Source organism: Oncorhynchus masou, unplaced genomic scaffold (assembly GCF_036934945.1).
Source record: "Oncorhynchus masou masou isolate Uvic2021 unplaced genomic scaffold, UVic_Omas_1.1 unplaced_scaffold_1547, whole genome shotgun sequence".
In the NCBI taxonomy this organism is placed as follows: Eukaryota; Metazoa; Chordata; class Actinopteri; order Salmoniformes; family Salmonidae; genus Oncorhynchus; species Oncorhynchus masou.
Genome location: NW_027016829.1, coordinates 17,501 through 32,500, shown reverse-complemented (window position 1 = coordinate 32,500; position 15,000 = coordinate 17,501). Strand labels below are relative to the sequence as shown.

Sequence of the window (15,000 nt, the reverse complement as noted above, 5' to 3'; positions counted from 1 at the left end):
CTCCTAATTTGATTGGTCATGAAAACCTGTTCTGACTATCAGAGGCCGTTTTACACCTGAATCAGGAATCATGGGAGGAGAGACAGGGATTTGTCTCAAATGACACCCTACACTGCATTACTTCTGGTGAAAAGTAGTGCACTATATAGGGAATAGGGTGCCAATTGGTACAGGGTGCAGTGTGGAGCGCTGAGGGAGCGTCGGGGTGTGTGTGTGTGTGTGAGCATCAGTGTACAGCTCTGTGTAAATGCCAGTTATATAAGGGGAAAGTGGCACCGATGGAAATGAATTTGTCTGTGTGTGTGAGCATCTGCTCTGAGGCCAGTTAGTCAGGCCGGCGACGATGGAAATGACAGGTTCTTCTGCTCTTCTTAATACAACGCCTGTGTTCTTCTGTGTGTGTGTGTGTGTGTGTGTGTGTGTGTGTGTGTGTGTGTGTGTGTGTGTGTGTGTGTGTGTGTGTGTGTGTGTGTGTGTGTTTTCTTTTTGATACATTACAAAGTGTATTGTATTTGTGGAGAGGTTTTTCTATTAGAAATTAAACACCCTTAGGCTATGTCTAACACTCTCTTCTTCTCTCCCGGTCTCTTTCTTGCTCTTTATCTCCCGCCTTCTCTCCCTCCGTCTCTCTCTCCCCTCTCTCTCCCTCTCTCTCTCTCTCTCTCTCTCTCTCTCTCTCTCTCTCTCTCTCTCTCTCTCTGCCTCTCTCTTTCTCTCTCTCTCCCTCTCTCTCTCTCTCCTCCTCATCCAGGATCGACACGAAAAAGGATAGAATTGAGAGGAAGATTCTAGACAGTCAAGAAAGAGCTTTCTGGGATGTCCACAGGCCTGTGGTATGTGTGTTTTGAAATATTTCTGGACCTGGACTTGCCCAATAACTCTCCAGAGACAGCAGGAGTGGTAGAGATACTCTTAATGATCGGCTATGAAAAGCCAACTGACATTTACTCCTGAGGTGCTGACTTGCTGCACCCTCGACAACCACTGTGATTATTATTATTTGACCATGCTGGTCATTTATGAACATTTGAACATCTTGGCCATGTTCTGTTATAATCTCCACCCGGCACAGACAGGAGAGGACTGGCCACCCCTCATAGCCTGGTTCCTTGCTAGGTTTCTTCCTAGGTTTTGGCCTTTCTAGGTAGTTTTTCCTAGCCATCGTGCTTCTACACCTGCATTGCTTGCTTTTTGGGGTTTTTAGGCTGGGTTTCTGTACAGCACTTTGAAATATCAGCTGATGTAAAAAGGGCTTTATAAATACATTTGATTTGATTTCTATTTTGAAAATGTTTTCTTATGCCTGCTGGTCCTCTATGATCTACAGCCAGGTTGTGTGAACACCACAGAGATGGACATCAGGAAATGCAGACGTATGAAGAACCCACAGAGAGTCAAGAAGGTACGGACAGGAAGGACTAGATTCACTAGACTGTGGATAGAACTATAGATTGGTGTTGTGCGTGGGTCCCAAGAAAAAGTCAGACTTTACAAAAAAAACGTTTAGAAACCCATTTTTTTGAGGAATGGGCTGGTAACATGCTACTTCTCTCTCTGTCCTGTCTTCTCCTTCGTTTCCTTCTTCCTCCCCCTGTCCAGTCAGTGTATGGACTCATAGAGGAGGGTCGGTCACAGAGCCCGGTACACACACCCTCACAACTAGCCAGGAAAGGCACCAAAGAGGACGTGGAGAAAGAGGTACTGTCTGATGTTCTGTTGGATGTGCTATTGGATGTTCTATTGGATGTTCTATTAGATGTGCTATTGGATGTTCTATTAGATGTTCTATTGGATGCTCTATTGGATTTTATATTAGATGTTCTATTGGATGTTCTGTTGGATGTGCTATTGGATGTTCTATTGGATGTTCTATTGGATGTTCTATTGGATGTTCTATTGGATGTGCTATTAGATGTGCTATTGGATGTTCTATTGGATGTTCTATTGGATTTTATATTAGATGTTCAATTAGATGTTCTATTAGATGTTCTATTGGATGTTAGATGTTCTATTGGATGTTCTATTAGATGTTATATTAGATGTTATATTGGATGTTCTATTGGATGTTCTATTGGATGTTCTATTGGATGTTCTATTAGATGTGCTATTGGATGTTCTATTGGATGTTCTATTAGATGTGCTATTGGATGTTCTATTGGATGTTCTATTGGATTTTATGTTAGATGTTCTATTGGATGTTCTATTAGATGTTCTATTGGGTGTTAGATGTTCTATTGGATGTTCTATTGGATGTTCTATTGGATGTTCTGTTGTATTTTATATTAGATGTTCTATTGGATGTTCTATTGGATGTTCTATTGGATGTTCTATTGGATGTTCTATTGTATTTTATATTAGATGTTCTATTGGATGTTCTATTAGATGTTCTATTAGATGTTCTATTGGATGTTAGATGTTCTATTGGATGTTCTAATAGATGTTCTAATAGATGTTGTATTGGATGTTGTATTGGATGTTGTATTGGATGTTGTATTGGATGTTGTATTGGATGTTGTATTGGATGTTGTATTGGATGTTGTATTGGATGTTGTATTGAATGTTGTATTAGATGTTGTATTAGATGTTGTATTGGATGTTGTATTGGATGTTGTATTGGATGTTGTATTGGATGTTGTATTGGATGTTCTTTTGGATGTTGTATTGAATGTTGTATTGAATGTTGTATTAGATGTTGTATTGGATGTTGTATTGGATGTTGTATTGGATGTTATTTTGGATGTTATATTGGATGTTGGATTTTCTCTTAATGTTCTATTGGATGTTCTCTTAGATGTTCTATTGGTTGTTCTATTGGATGTTCTATTGGATGTTCTATTGGATGTTGTATTGGATGTTCTATTCAATGTTCTTTTGGATGTTATATTGGATGTTGGATTTTCTCTTAGATGTTCTATTGGATGTTCTCTTAGATGTTCTATTGGATGTTGGATGATCTATTGGGGGTTCTATTGGATGTTCTATTGGATTTTTGATGTTCTATTAGATGTTGGATGTTCTATTAGATATTGAATGTTCTATTGGATGTTGTATTGGATGAGCTATTATATGTTCTACTCGATGTTATATTGGATTTTCTGTAGGATGTTCTATTGGATATTCAATGTTCTACTGGAGGTTCTATTTAAAGTTCTATTGGATGCTAGATGTTCTACTAGATTATCTTTTGGATGTTCTATTAGATGGTCTATTTGAGGTTCTATTGGATGTTCTGTTGGATGTTCTATTGGATGTTCTATTATGTTCTATTGGAGGTTGTATTGGAGTTTCTATCGGAGGTTCTATTGGATGTTGATGTTCTATTACGTGTTCTATTAGATGCTCTATTTGAGGTTATTTTGGATTTTCTATTAGATGTTCTATTGGATGTTGGATTAGATGTTCTATTAGATGTTTTATTGGATGTTGGATGTTCTTTTGTATGTTAGATTTTTCATTAGATGTTCTATTGGATATTGTATGTTATATTGGAGGTTCTATTGGATGTTCTATTGGATGTGGGATGTTCTATTATATGTTCTATTTGATGTCCTCTGGCAGTCTCTATGGGGATGTGCCACTATAGGATGTTCAATTCTCGGGACTGTTTCTATTATATATCAATGATGTTGCTCTTGCTATTGGAGCGATTCCCTGATCCACCTCTTGCAGATGACACCATTCTATATACTTCCGATGTCCTAAGATGTGCTATCTAACCTCCAAACTAGCTTCAATGCCATACAACACTCCTTCCGTGGCCTCCAACTGCTCTTAAACGCTAGTAAAACCAAATGCATGCTTTTCAACCGATCGCTGCCTGCACCCGCATGCCCGAAGAGCATCACCACCCTGGATGGTTCCGACCTTGAATATGTGGACACCTATAAGTACCTAGGTGTCTGGCTAGACTGTAAACTCTCCTTCCAGACTCATATCAAGCATCTCCAATCGAAAATCAAATCAAGAGTTGGCTTTCTATTCCGCAACAAAGCCTCCTTCACTCACGCCGCCAAACTTACCCTAGTAAAACTTACTATCCTACCGATCCTCGACTTCGGCGATGTCATCTACAAAATTGCCTCCAACACTCTACTCAGCAAACTGGATGCAGTTTATCACAGTGCCATCCGTTTTGTCACTAAAGCACCTTATACCACCCACCACTGCGATTGTATGCTCTAGTCGGCTGGCCCTTCTATTCGGCCATGACCCACTGGCTCCAGGTCATCTACAAGTCCATGCTAGGAAAGCTCCGCCTTATCTCAGTTCACTGGTCATGATGGCAACACCCATCCGTAGCATGTTCTCCAGGAGGTCTATCTCACTGATCATCCCTAAAGCCAACACCTCATTTGGACGCCTTTCGTTCCAGTACTCTGCTGCCTGTGACTGGAACAATTGCAAAATCCCTGAAGTTGTACTGTCTCACCAACTTCAAACATGTGCTATGTGAGCAGCTAACCGATCGCTGCAGCTGTGCATAGTCTATTGGTAAATAGCCCACCCATTTTCACCTACCTCATCCCCACACTGTTTTTATTTATTTACTTTTCTGCTCTTTTGCACACCAGTATCTCTACCTGTACATGACCATCTGATCATTTATCACTCCAGTGCTAATCTGCAAAATTGTAATTATCCGCCAACTCCTCATGCCTTTTGCACACAATGTATATAGACTCGCCTTTTTTGTACTGTGTTATTGACTTGTTCATTGTTTACTCCATGTGTAACTCTGTGTTGTCTGTTCACACTGCTAAGCTTTATCTTGGCCAGGTCGCAGTTGTAAATGAGAACTTGTTCTCAACTAGCCTACCTGGTTAAATAAAGGTGAAATAAAAAAATAAAAAAAATAAAATGTTGGATTTTTTCTTAGATGTTCTATTGCATATTCTTTTAGATGTTCTATTGGATGTTCAATGTTCTTTTGAATGTTCTATTGGGGATTTTATTAGATGTTGGATATTAGTTTGGATGTTGATGTTCTATTAGATGTTCTATTGGAGGTTATTTTTGATTTTCTATTGGACGTTGGATGTTCTAATAGATGTTCTATTGGACGTTGGATTTTCTCTTAGATGTTCTATAGGATGTTCTATTAGATGTTCTATAGGATGTTGGATATTCTTTTAGATCTATTATATGTTCTATTGGATGTTCTATTGGATGTTGGATTTTCTATTGGATGTTCTATTGGCTGTTCTTTTGGATATTCTATTAGATGTTATTCTATATGTTCTATTAGATGCTGGATGTTCTATTAGATGCTCTGTTGGAGGTTATTTTGAATGTTCTATTGGATGTTCTATTGTATATTATTTTGGATGTTGGATTTTCTCTTAGATGTCCTATTATATGTTCTATTACATGTTCTATTAGGATATTGGATGTTATATTGGATGTTATATTGGATGTTATATTGGATGTTGGATGTTCTATTGGATGTTGGATGTTCTATTGGATGTTCTATTAGATGTTTTATTAGATGTTCTATTTGATGTTTTATTGGATATTGTATGTTCTGCTACATGCTCTGTTGGATGTTCTATTAGATGTTCTACTGGATGTTTTATTATATGTTATATGTTTTTTTATGCTTTTGTGTTATTACATGTTCTATATAAATTCTGTTGGATGTTCTTTTGGATGTTCTATTAGATGTTCTACTGGATGTTCTAATGGATGTTTAATTATATTTTATATGTTCTATATGTTCTGTTGGATGTTCTTGTGGATGTTCTATTAGATGTTCTACTGGATGGATGATGGATGTTTTATTATATGTTATATGTTCTATATGTTCTGTTGGATGTTGGATGTTCTATATGATGTCCTGTTAGATGTTTTATTTGATGTTCTATTGGATGTTCTATTGGATGTTGGATGTTCTATTTGATTCAGACCCCTTGACATTTTCCACATTTTGTTACGTTACAGCCTTATTCTAAAATATTATTATTACATTGTTTTTATTCTCGTCAATCTACACACAATATCCCATAATGACATCACAATACCACATAATGACAAAGCAAAAACAGGCTTTTAGAAATGTTTGCAAATGTATACCCTTTACTCAGTTCTTTGTTGAAGCACCTTTGGCAGGGATTACGGCCTCGAGTCTTCTTGGCATTATGGGGGGGGGGGGGTACTTTTGGTACTTTGCTCTGTGCATCTCCCCCTCGATCCTGACTCGTCTCCCAGTCCCTGCCACTGAAAAACATCCCCACAGCATGATGCTGCCAGCACCATGCTTCACTGTAGGGATGGTGTCAGGTTTCCTCCAGACGTGACGCTTGGCATTCAGGCCAAAGAGTTCAATCTTGGTTTCATCAGACCAGAGAATCATGTTTCTCATGGTCTGAGAGACTTTAGGTGCAATTTGGCAAACTCCAAGTGGGTTGTCATGTGCCTTTTACTGAGGAGTGGCTTCCTTCTGGCCACTCTACCATAAAGGCCTGATTGGAGGAGTGATGCAGAAATGGTTGTCCTTCTGGAAGGTTCTCCCATCTCCACAGAGGAACTCTGGAGCTCTTTCAGAGTGACCATCGGGTTCTTGGTCACCTCTGACCAAGGCCCTCCTCCCCCTGATTGCTTACTTTTTCCAGGCGGCCAGCTCGAGGAAGTCTTTGCGGTTCCAAACTTCTTCCATTTAAAGTTGATGGGGGTCACTATGTTCTTGGGGACCTTCAATGCTGCAGAAATGTTTTAGTCTCATAGAAAACGGTCTGAATACTTATGTGAATATGGTATTTCAGTTTTTAGATTTTTTTATACATTTGCAAAAAAAAAAAAGTTTTTCCTTTGTCATTACGGGGTATTGTGATGTCATTATGGGTTATTGTGGTGTCATTACAGGGTAGTGTGATGTCATTACGAGGTATTGTGATGTCATTACGGGGTATTGTGATGTCATTCCGGGTTATTGTGATGTCATTACAGGGTATTGTGTGTAGATTGATCAGGGGAAAAAATGTATTCAATCCATTTTAGAATAAGGCAGTAACGTAACAAAATATGAAGAAAAAAAAGTCAAGTGGTCTGAATACTTTACGAATGCACTGTACCAATTAGAAACCAGTTTGAATCATAATCGATGAATAATGAGGACTATTGCTTCTCGTCCTCAGATTGTGTTTCTTAACAGCCAGTTGGACCGACACTGTATAAAGGTTTCAAAAGTCGCTGAGAGGTAGGTATGAGCAAACCACACCATCTCACCTATAAAACATATCCTGTCATAAAGCACTTTGACCTTGATAAATCAACACGTGTATATTTTGACTAGTAATGACTAGTATTTTGATCTAAATAAAAAAAATCTTATGATAATTGATTTATTATATATTATATATATTATATATATTATGATTTGTCAAACATAATATAGTCTATGGGCACAGAGTGGGGATGTCTGCAGTTATGATCTAATTTGTTAACATTACCATCAGAGTGAATGACATTACCATCAGAGTGAATGGGAAAATGGATTCAAAATGGTTGCCCTATGCTGGTGATTTGCAGGATGTAAAATGTCATCTGTAATTGTTTACATTGCCTACAATGTCAATATCTCTCTATAAAATGGGCCATAACTTTTAGACTAGTAGAAGTCCCACTCTGGAACTTTGAAATGCTCATAGAATATGTTGTGTTTAACAATATATTGAAAAATTAGCTCAATTTAAAAGAAATACATTTTCAATATTCATATTTACACTACCGTTCAAAAGTTTGGGGTCACTTAGAAATGTCTTTGTTTTTTAAAGAAAAGCACATTTCTTGTCCTTTAAAAATATCATCAAATTGATCAGAAATACAGTGTAGATATTGTTGATGTTGTAAATTACTATTGCAGCTGGAAACGGCAGACTTTTTATGGAATATCTACATGGGCGTACAGAGGCCCATTATCAGCAACCATCACTCCTGTTCTAATTGCACATTGTGTTCGCTAATCCAAGTGTATCATTTTAAAAGGCTAATTGATCATTAGAAAACCATTTTGCAATTATGTTAGAACAGCTGAAAACTGTTGAGCTGATTAAAGAAGCAATAAAACTGTCCTTCTTTAGACGAGTTGAGTATCTGGAGCATCAGCATTTGTGGGTTCGATTACAGGCTCAAAATGGCCAGAAACAAAGAACTTTCTTCTGAAACTCGTCAGTTTATTCTTGTTCTGAGATATGAAGGCTATTCCAATGCTAGATATTTTCCACCATCATTTGCAAATAAATTCATTAAAAATCCTACAATGTGATTTTCTGGATTTTTTTTCTCTCATTTTGTCTGTCATAGTTGAAGTGCACCTATGATGAAAATTACAGGCCTCTCTCATCTTTTTAAGTGGGAGACCTTGCACACTTGGTGGCTGACTAAATACTTTTTTTGCCCCACTGTACATCTCAATTGTCAGTAGAATCTACACTTTGTTTCAGCAAGTCAGCCATATCAGCTATGTTTTTTTAAAGGCAGTTACTGAAATTGTCACTGCAATGCACTCTACCCAGACGATTTTACATGTATTGTCCCCCCTCTAGAATCAAATGTACACTTTTGGATTCACAATCTGTTTCACCAAATTATTTCATAGTTCCAAATCAGATCCACCCTAACAAACTTCCCTGCTAAAACGTACTGTAGGTCTGTCTGTCTGCCGCCTTTTTCGTTGTCACAGCCTAAATGCCAATCACCAAACAAGGGGACTAATGCAAGTGTGGTTTAAATCAATTTTAGTACATGCTGTCAAAAGGCTGCATTCTGCAATCGGGACAGGAGTTACAGCCACCTAATTTTGTTGACAACATTCTACATAACACAACACTACCATGACATAGTACTACCATGACACAGCACTACCATAACACAGTACTACCATGACACAGCACTACCATAACACAGTACTACCATGACACAGCACTACCATGACACAGCACTACCATGACACAGCACTACCATGACACAGCACTACCATAACACAGCACTACCATAACACAGTACTACCATGACACAGCGCTACCATAACACAGTACTACCATGACACAGCACTACCATAACACAGTACTACCATGACACAGCACTACCATGACACAGCACTACCATGACACAGCACTACCATGACACAGCACTACCATAACACAGCACTACCATAACACAGTACTACCATAACACAGCGCTACCATAACACAGTACTACCATGACACAGCACTACCATAACACAGCACTACCATAACACAGTACTACCATAACACAGTACTACCATAACACAGTACTACCATAACACAGTACTACCATAACACAGTGCTACCATAACACAGTACTACCATAACACAGTGCTACCATAACACAGTGCTACCATAACACAGCGCTACCATGACACAACACTACCATAACACAGTGCTACCATGACACAGTGCTACCATGACACAGCACTACCATGACACAGTGCTACCGTAACACAGTGCTACCGTAACACAGTGCTACCGTAACACAGCGCTACCATAACACAACGCTACCGTAACACAGCACTACCATGACACAGCACTACCATGACACAGCGCTACCATAACACAGTGCTACCATAACACAGCACTACCATAACACAGCACTACCATAACACAACGCTACCGTAACACAGCACTACCGTAACACAACGCTACCGTAACACAGCACTACCGTAACACAACGCTACCGTAACACAGCACTACCGTAACACAACGCTACCGTAACACAGTGCTACCGTAACACAGCTCTACCGTAACACAACGCTACCGTAACACAACGCTACCGTAACACAGCACTACCGTAACACAGCACTACCGTAACACAACGCTACCGTAACATAGTGCTACCGTAACACAAAGCTACCGTAACACAGCACTACCGTGCAGCGGCGAATGTTCTCTCTCTCCTCGTCTTTTCCACGTACACGTCTTTCTCTCATCCAATCCCCTTGATCCTTCTCATAACTAGACCAATCATAACGCCTCGATGAGCCGCGGTTCACAATGCTGTGGCCAAGACAGGACAATGATAGAGGTGCCGCTGGCGATGTTAAATTGCAGACGGAGATGCTCTCATTTCAAAACGATTTGGAGGACAGATTAAACGTTAACGCACTGACTATACAACGGACTAATTAGACAAATGAAAGCAGTGTTTTTCAGTGGGTGATATAGAAGAGGTGTCCCGTGAGAGCGTGAGAAGAGGGTCAAAATGTGTTTGTCTCGCGGCCAAAGCATGAGAGTTGGCAGCTCTGCTTACACGTACATGTCGTTGAATCATTGCACCCATACTGCTCGCGAGCGTCTGAGTGGCCAGGCACTAAAATAGAAATTGGTTCTATTTGTGATGCTCAACGCGCTGTAAATCCGGCCTCCTCCCATCTCCTCATTGGTTTTTAAGAGCATATACCCACCAGCCATCTCCTCATTGGTTTTTAAGAGCATATACCCACGTGGGTGATTGAAAGATGAACTTAGGTCCACACTCCGGTAGGTTGTGGGAATGCTGTATAGTTGGTTGATGAGGGCAAGGCTGGAGAGCAGGACTGAAGTGGTTTATGGTTTCTAGGTCTATGGGCAAGGCTGGAAGACCGTAGTTAAGTGGTTAATGGTTTCTAGGTCTATGGGCAAGGCTGGAAGGCAGGACTGAAGTGGTTTATGGTTTCTAGGTCTATGGGGAAAGGCTGGAGGACAGTAGTTAAGTGGTTTATGGTTTCCAAATGTGACCATCTACCAGGGTGTGTGGTGTTTTTCTAAGAATTCCTTTGAAGAGTTCATAGCCATTGTTGTTATGGCAATACAGGCAGGGTGTTTTAAACTGAGCTGCACTGTGGCGGTAACTAGTTTTGACTCATCAGTTTCCACCTTATAGTTTAGCCTTACATTTGAGGGGCGGCAGGTAGCCTAGTGGTTAGTGCATTGGACTTGTAACCCAAAGGTTGCGACACAATCCCCGAGCTGACAAGGTAAAACTATCGTTCTGCCCCTGAACAAGGCAGTTAACCCACCACTGTCATTGATATTAAGAATTTGTTCTTAACTGACTTGCCTAGATAAATAAAGATACATTTGTATTTATTTTTTAAACATCAATAGAGTTCTGACTAGGGCCTTCAGTAGAACTACTATCTGACTGTAGGGCCTACAGTAGAACTGATATCTGACTGTAGGGCCTACCAGTAGAACTGCTAAATGACTGTAGGGCCTACAGTAGAACTGCTAACTGACTGTAGGGCCTACAGTAGAACTGATACAGTGCCTTGCGAAAGTATTCACCCCCATGAACTTTGCGACCTTTTGCCACATTTCAGGCTTCAAACATAAAGATATAAAACTGTATTTTTTGTGAAGAATCAACAACAAGTGGGACACAATCATGAAGTGGAACAACATTTATTGGATATTTCAAACTTTTTTAACAAATCAAAACTGAAAAATTGGGCGTGCAAAATTATTCAGCCCCTTTACTTTCAGTGCAACAAACTCTCTCCAGAAGTTCAGTGAGGATCTCTGAATGATCCAATGTTGACCTAAATGACTAATGATGATAAATACAATCCACCTGTGTGTAATCAAGTCTCCGTATAAATGCACCTGCACTGTGATAGTCTCAGAGGTCCGTTAAAAGCGCAGAGAGCATCATGAAGAACAAGGAACACACCAGGCAGGTCCGAGATATTGTTGTGAAGCACTAGTTTAAAGCCGGATTTGGATACAAAAAGATTTCCCAAGCTTTAAACATCCCAAGGAGCACTGTGCAAGCGATAATATTGAAATGGAAGGAGTATCAGACCACTGCAAATCTACCAAGACCTGGCACAGTCCCTCTAAACTTTCAGCTCATACAAGGAGAAGACTGATCAGAGATGCAGCCAAGAGGCCCATGATCACTCTGGATGAACTGCAGAGATCTACAGCTGAGGTGGGAGACTCTGTCCATAGGACAACAATCAGTCGTATATTGCACAAATCTGGCCTTTATGGAAGAGTGGCAAGAAGAAAGCCATTTCTTAAAGATATCCATAAAAAGTGTTGTTTAAAGTTTGCCACAAGCCACCTGGGAGACACACCAAACATGTGGAAGAAGGTGCTCTGGTCAGATGAAACCAAAATTGAACTTTTTGGCAACAATGCAAAACGTTATGTTTGGCGTAAAAGCAACACAGATCATCACCCTGGTCACACCATCCCCACTGTCAAACATGGTGGTGGCAGCATCATGGTTTGGGCCTGCTTTTCTTCAGCAGGGACAGGGAAGATGGTTAAAATTGATGGGAAGATGGATAGAGCCAAATACAGGACCATTCTGGAAGAAAACCTGATGGAGTCTGCAAAAGACCTGAGACTGGGACGGAGATTTGTCTTCGAACAAGACAAACATAAAGCAAAATCTACAATGGAATGGTTCAAAAATAAACATATCCAGGTGTTAGAATGGCCAAGTCAAAGTCCAGACCTGAATCCAATCGAGAATCTGTGGAAAGAACTGAAAACTGCTGTTCACAAATGCTCTCCATCCAACCTCACTGAGCTCGAGCTGTTTTGCAAGGAGGAATGGGAAAAAATGTCAGTCTCTCGATGTGCAAAACTGATAGAGACATACCCCCAAGCAACTTACAGCTGTAATCGCAGCAAAAGGTGGTGCTACAAAGTGTTAAATTAAGGGGGCTGAATAATTTTGCACGCCCAATTTTTCAGTTTTTGATTTGTTAAAAAAGTTTGAAATATCCAATAAATGTCGTTCCACTTCATGATTGTGTCCCACTTGTTGTTGATTCTTCACAAAAAATTACAGTTTTATATCTTTATGTTTGAAGCCTGAAATGTGGCAAAAGGTTGCGCAATCCCCGAGTTCAAGGGGGCCGAATACTTTGCCCCTGAACAAGGCACTGTATCTGACTGTAGGGCCTACAGTAGAACTGATATCTGACTGTAGGGCCTACAGTAGAACTGATATCTGACTGTAGGGCCTAAACAGTAGAACTGATATCTGACTGTAGGGCCTACAGTAGAACTACTATCTGACTGTAGGGCCTACAGTAGAACTACTATCTGACTGTAGGGCCTACTGTTTAACTGCTAACGGACTGTAGGGCCTACAGTAGAACTACTATCTGACTGTAGGGCCTACAGTTGAACTACTAACGGACTGTAGGGCCTACAGTAGAACTACTATCTGACTGTAGGGCCTACAGTTGAACTACTAACTGACTGTAGGGCCTACAGTTGAACTACTAACTGACTGTAGGGCCTACAGTTGAACTACTAACGGACTGTAGAGCCTACAGTAGAACTACTAACGGACTGTAGAGCCTACAGTTGAACTACTAACGGACTGTAGAGCCTACAGTTGAACTACTAACGGACTGTAGAGCCTACTGTTTAACTACTAACGGACTGTAGAGCCTACAGTAGAACTGATATCTGACTGATCATGTTTCATTCTTCCGTTCCGTCCATCCTCTTGTGTTTTGTCTGTTGTGTTGCTTTCAGTCTGATGACCTACACTGAGCAGTACCAGGAGTATGACCCGTTTGTGATGTCACCAGAACCCTCCAACCCCTGGACCAGCGACGACCTCTCATTCTGGGACCTGGAGGCCAGGTAACAACCACAACCATATGTTCCCCAATCGGTGGACTGGTATATCTGTTACTTCCCTGTATGATACATACTTGTCTCTGGTCTGTGTCTCTCCCACAAACACCCCATTCATGACTTTTCAAATAACTAATCCACCGAGCCACTTCAGCTGCAAAATCACCTTCAGTGACAGAGAGAGGAACATGATGGACAATGACAACTTATTGTCGTCTTGTTTCATTATTAAAGGATGAAATCAAAGTACCAGTAATCAGAGAGAGAGAGAGAGACACTATCTCAGGGGTCACCTATGTCTTAAAGCCCCGTTTATACCTGGTTCTAACATGTGTCCTTTGTCCTGATCATTGTCCACATTCTGATTGTGCCCCACGTTGTAGCCGTTTGTACACATGGTAGTAAAATATTGTGTTATTCGTTCATTACGTCTGCATCGTGCCCAGATTTCCTGGCGTCTCCCTGCGTGCAGATTATTTGACAGATTATTCTTTCAAAAAAAAAAATATGACTGTATTTATTTGAAGATAATTATTTATGCCTAATGTCAATGGTGCCAATGGGTTTTAGAGGCCAGTGGAATGATGATTTAAATGATTTGATCAGATCTGTTTACGCTTGATTGATATCCAGATACAAATCCCTAGGCCCCGTTTATACCTGGTGCTAACATGGGTCCTTTTGTCCTGATCGAGTCCACAGTGAAACACTCTGATTGTGCTCATATTACACGTGGTATTAAAATATATCTGCCGTGTCTGGATTGTGATCAGATTTCTTGGTCCTTTCCTTTTGCAAATAATTTCACGGCTGTTATTTCAAAATGTTACGTATATATTTATTGTAAGACACATATTGATGTAATCAGTCTCTCAATGATTTTAAAGTTAAAACATTTTTTTTTTAAATGAAGATTTAAATGGTGTCTCTGTCCAGATCTGTCGACACACTTGTAAGATATCCAGACAATGAGCGTCTGACTACCTCCAGAGATGGGCAGTATGTTCGGATCACAATGAGTCTTTTAGTCTTCTACACCCGTCTAAAAATGTGGTCACAATCAGAATGTGGACAAGATCAGGACACATGTTAGAACCAGGTATAAACGGGGCTTCGGATAATCGTCCTTAAAGTCTGAACAAAGAGCAATGACATCTCCTAATGTCCTATACCACTATCGGACCCAGATATGAAAGATATTTCATGGTGGACGAGGTTGTTGCTGAGCATGGTATGTAGTCCCTGTGTAACTCTTCTGGTCTCTTTGACTTATTTAGAAATTAATCAACCCAGACATATAATCATTGAGACTAATGTAGCTTCATAATCTTTATAAATGGATGAATTACATTTCGGGTTTAGAGGGAAATGTCCTGCAGTGATTTAAATGATAAGGTGT

General features: G+C 40.1%; 1 pseudogene; it reads left to right on the top strand.

Moving 5' to 3' along the window:
- Nucleotides 1-15,000, top strand: part of LOC135539201 (regulator of G-protein signaling 6-like) — a 41,893-nt pseudogene that overhangs the window by 16,823 nt on the left and 10,070 nt on the right.